This window comes from Priapulus caudatus, unplaced genomic scaffold, assembly GCF_000485595.1.
Source record: "Priapulus caudatus unplaced genomic scaffold, Priapulus_caudatus-5.0.1 Scaffold542, whole genome shotgun sequence".
NCBI lineage: Eukaryota > Metazoa > Priapulida > Priapulimorpha > Priapulimorphida > Priapulidae > Priapulus > Priapulus caudatus.
The window spans coordinates 173,666-178,330 of record NW_014577603.1 but is presented as its reverse complement, the minus strand read 5'-3'; the positions used below and the strand labels follow the sequence as shown (position 1 = coordinate 178,330).

Below are 4,665 nucleotides of genomic sequence, written 5' to 3'. Positions count from 1 at the left end.
AACCCTACTCTTGTTGGGTTACATTATTGTATCCAGAGAGACCGGGTACAAGATGGCGTTGCGCAAAAGATGCGTTGTTCCCCGACCGCCGAGAGCGGTTAAGCCGTGCGCTTCCGCGGGACTGGGCGCACGCGACCGCGGGGTGTTGTGTTTTGGGGGGATCACCCCCTTTGAGGGGGGGGGGTATTTGGGGGGCGGGCATTTCTAGGCGGTGGGAGGAAGGGAGATTGTGGTTTTTTGGGGGTGGGGGAAGGGCGGATTTTTTTGGCGGCATATGTCCTAGACTCATCTGGGCCACGTTGCTACGGGCCATACCCGCCGGCGCCGGCGTGGCTGGGTTCAGAGTACGGGTAAAGAATAATGACAGCAAAGTTAAGTTATCTGTCTAAGTGGACAATAAGGGAGCGGCGTATTCACTGTTGGGGCGCGGCTTAGCGGCGCGCAATAACTGGGGACGCAAGTCCAGCACTTTTGTACTAAATACATATGACTGGGCCATATCCATATTGTTTCCATCACCCAAACCACCCTTGCCCGTAAAAGACGTATTCCAAGCTCTGTTTTCTCCGTTTCGAATCGAATAGATAACGTAAGTGTAATGGTGGCCATTCTAAATGCAAGGCACCATTTTTAAATATAATACAGTCAATTAAACGGAGCACACTGGAAACTAGAAGTGCATGCAAACCAAACCAAAGATGAATAAGACATCTAGGAACTCAAAACATTATTTTAAAATATAATACAGTCAATTAAATGGAGTTTAACCTGCACACCGGAAATGACCGAGGGCTGTTTGAGGGATGGAAATGAGTGTTTACCTTGTTTAAAAGTAAAACCACCCATTGTCAACTGAAAATGCTAAGAATAGATTGTAACATTATTATTTTATATTTAGTGCTTACAATGAGGTATAATAATAATAGAAATCTATTAGTTAAATGTAAGATTAGGAATGCTCCAAGCAATGTTCAACTAGTGCCGTTTTGCTCAAATTGGCCTCGTTGACGTCATCAGGCTGCTACAGCTACTATCTATACTATCTGATCTCGGTTGACAGGTACTAGTGCTGGCTACCCTATCATCAATGGAGTCTCATATAAGCCCACTCAGGAACAGCAGTTACACTGACAGTGCCAGTGATATATTCAACAAGAAATATAAGAAGGAGAAGAAGAAGAAGAAGAAGAAGAAGAAGTGCCGTGAAAAGGATTCTTCATCTCAGCTGCTAGCTACCAAATCGGCAATGGATACTCCTATAAACCTACTTGTCAACAGTGTCAGTGAAACATTGAACAAGAAATCTAAGAAAAAGAAGTGTCGTGAAAAGGTTAAAATTAAAAACAATGAAAGTGAAGAGGCTCAGTCTGTAATGACACCTGATCAGTCTTTGAGTTATATTCATAGTAGCCCAGATTCGAACAGTACATCGAAAAGAAAGCAGAAAAAAAGGCAGAAAAGGGAAAAAGAGGAAAACAATCATCGTAAGAATGCCCATTCCCAGGTACTAGCTATTTATGCCAGTTAATATGATATTTACATGATGCCCTGAGAAAGTAACACCAATGAACACAATGTTCATATCTGTCAAATATTACAACTAACGCTACACTTGTTACTACCAAATGATATTACAGGGTGCAAATAATTACGTACTAATATATATCTATAGTAGCTTCATTTAATTTGAATTAATTTAACAGATTTCGTGTCATAATAACTCTAGGTCAAGAAAGATTTCATAGCAACCGAAGAAGAAAACTCCAGTTCACCTCTTCCCATTCGTACATGTGCAACTAACAACCAATTTATGGCGATGTAAGTTTGCAGACAATGTGCTCGTATAAAAATTGCTAATGCATCTACTTTATTTCTCCACCTTTAAATCTCTAATTAATCAAGGTTCTTCTCTTCGACTAACTCCTCCCTTTATTTCTACTTAATCCTGTAGCACAGTGAAACTTTCCATGTCCGAATGAGTTTTAACTGACCAAATTCCCATAACTAGTTACGAACGATTGTAAGAATTTCGCGTCACAGTCACAGTCACTGGCGAATGTTTGATGTTACAGCGTGGACTCTGACATGGCAGATGTTCCGCAGACGGTACTCTCAAATTTAATTGAGGTAAATCAGGAATACCAGCTTTGCAGGATGTGGGAAAAAGAGCCTCAAGTAATTGTGGAAAAAGGTTAGCACTTAACAGATAATAAGACAATGTTAATGGGATTATCACTTTAGCTATACTTTTTCATAACTTATGCAGCCTAGTGTATAATGCATATATTTACATGTTCACACCACAGCCAGTATATATATTGTCCTTTTCTGCTGAAAAATAGAATTTTTCAGAAATTACGACGTCAGCATGAATTTCCTTGAATGATCACTGGTATGGTTTGCCATACTATGGTGTGACTCGTTTATTTTAAGTGTTGTTTGCTCGGCAACAGTGATCATTGGCTACCTGTACTAACTCTGTCTACAGAGTTGCAAAGTGCAACTAAATCTTTGTTTGTTATTTTGTTTCAAGGTATCACTTACAAAAGAGCCCGATACAGTACAAAGGAGCTACAGATATTGAAACAGAACTTTGCTGAATATTGGGAGGTATATTTCTTTAGACACTATACATGCACAAACAGTAGATGTGCAAGAATGTGGAAATTTGTAGTGAAACACCTCACTATTTAATGATTGTCTTCTGTTTCTGTATATACACACAGGATTACAAAGAATGCTTGGATAGTCCGAATGACTTGTTCAGTAGTCTGAATCATGGCAAGAAAGCTGACTTTGAAAAATTTAAACGCAAGACGCATTTTACTTGTCGTCTTGGTAAGTGATGCGTCCTGCTATTGCTGAACTACGTACATCTCAGACTTGATAAGTAAAGGCGCTACTTATTTTTGTATATAGCGCAGACATTTATAACCACCATGTATGTCATCTATTAGACTTCAATGCACGATAACCAAAGAATGAATGAGTGCAACTTATAACTCATTTTGCCTATCACCAATCACTTGTGTGCTCCGGTAATGAATAATGACGATTGCTCAAATGTTGCCTGAAGAGTGTTTACTTTGCTTTAAGCCCAGCATCTTGACCGACCGATTTGGAGTGTGTACAAGCGAGCAAAAACTTTGTGCACGACCCACAAGAAGGGGAGGTACTGATTGATTCATATGTGTGTAAAATTGCACATAGATAAGTCAATAGGATGCATAGGTCACATTTCTACTTCCTAGGTCCTTCATCACTACTAGTACAGAATATGCTGAAGTTTTTTTTGTATATATTTTTTCTTCATGTTGTATAGCACTGTTTTGTACCGTATCACTCAGAAATTTGATCATTTTAACTACTCAACACCATTGCATTTATCAGATTTTTTCTCCATGAAAAAAACTGTCGTCAGTACATGTATTTGTATCTGAATTACATGCAATAAAGATTTAATAATAATAATAATAGGTTTTGTCTCCCAGTGGTTGACATTGTCAATGAATAAGCATCGCACATTGCCTAACATTCACTATTGACCTATGTGTCTGAGCATGATAACCATGCCCTCTTTGGACATTCTTGCTATATCGGTCAAGCTCATCTAGTTGCTCGTGGTGAACACCAAAAGGTCGACTTTGTGACACGTCATTACTAAGCACTGTTTGCAAAACATCCAATCACAATTACTGACAGGCTAGAGCCAACTGTCAGTTACGCTCATAGGGTCTATGTCCCCCAGGGTACTGCCGGAACGTACCCTGGGTACGGTCCTGTATACCGGAACGTATACCCTCGGTAACTATTGATATTCGGATAGGGGTTTATGGGAAGTAGGCGTAGGCGACTCCCTAGACTCAGTAGTGGGAGTAGGACGTACGCGTCCGCATATTAGATAGTACCAGTGGTACGTTCCGGCAGTACCTGAGGGACATAACCCTGCTCAGCTGTCAGTTACGGCAGGCCGGATAGATCATCCCTCGAGTAGACCCAAATTTTCTCTCCGCCTCATGGCTTTGTTCCATGTTTCGATGCCAGTGCGCAGGTTATCACACAGACAGGCCGAGCGGTGAGGAATCCGAAAGCTTCGGCTGCTTTCATGGCCCGAAGTACCTCTCATGCGCAACGATGCTCGACCGTGAACCAACCTTGCATCGCAAACTACTTCAGGAATCATACGCCGCCGAAAACTAGCAAGCCAGGGGACTTGCGTAGGTAAACGGACCACCGATCGTCCAAAACATTGGAGATAGTTAAGACTGTATCATTCGAACATGGGTTCAAGTTACGAATTCACGACACCTTGCCATTATAAAACATGACGGTTCCTTAGAGTTATGTCGTCACAAACTTGTCCTATGATGATTCTTACAACAATCCCCCAGAGTTACCTCCTGCGCATCAGGTGTTTCTTCTGAGCGGCAAAACTTTAGAAAAAAGGACCCCACCCCCTCTCCTCTCCCTCCTCCTCCTCTCCATCTTCCACCTTCTTCCCTCCTCTCCTCCTCCTTCCCCCTCCTCCTCCCAGCCCTTTCCTCTTCCTCCTCCGACCGTGTATCTCATCGATCCTCCAGTTTCCGATACCGTGGGCATGAAAGTCGATGCTTCATCGCGCATTCAACTCTCCGTGGACTATACTTATACCCCGCGGTACACTAT

At 41.8% G+C, this 4,665-nt stretch overlaps 1 protein-coding gene across 1 annotated transcript in view; it reads left to right on the top strand.

Annotated features, from left to right (window-relative positions):
• LOC106811475 (myb-like protein A) overlaps window positions 1-4,665 on the top strand; it is a 10,458-nt gene that overhangs the window by 3,069 nt on the left and 2,724 nt on the right. The window lies entirely within an intron of this gene.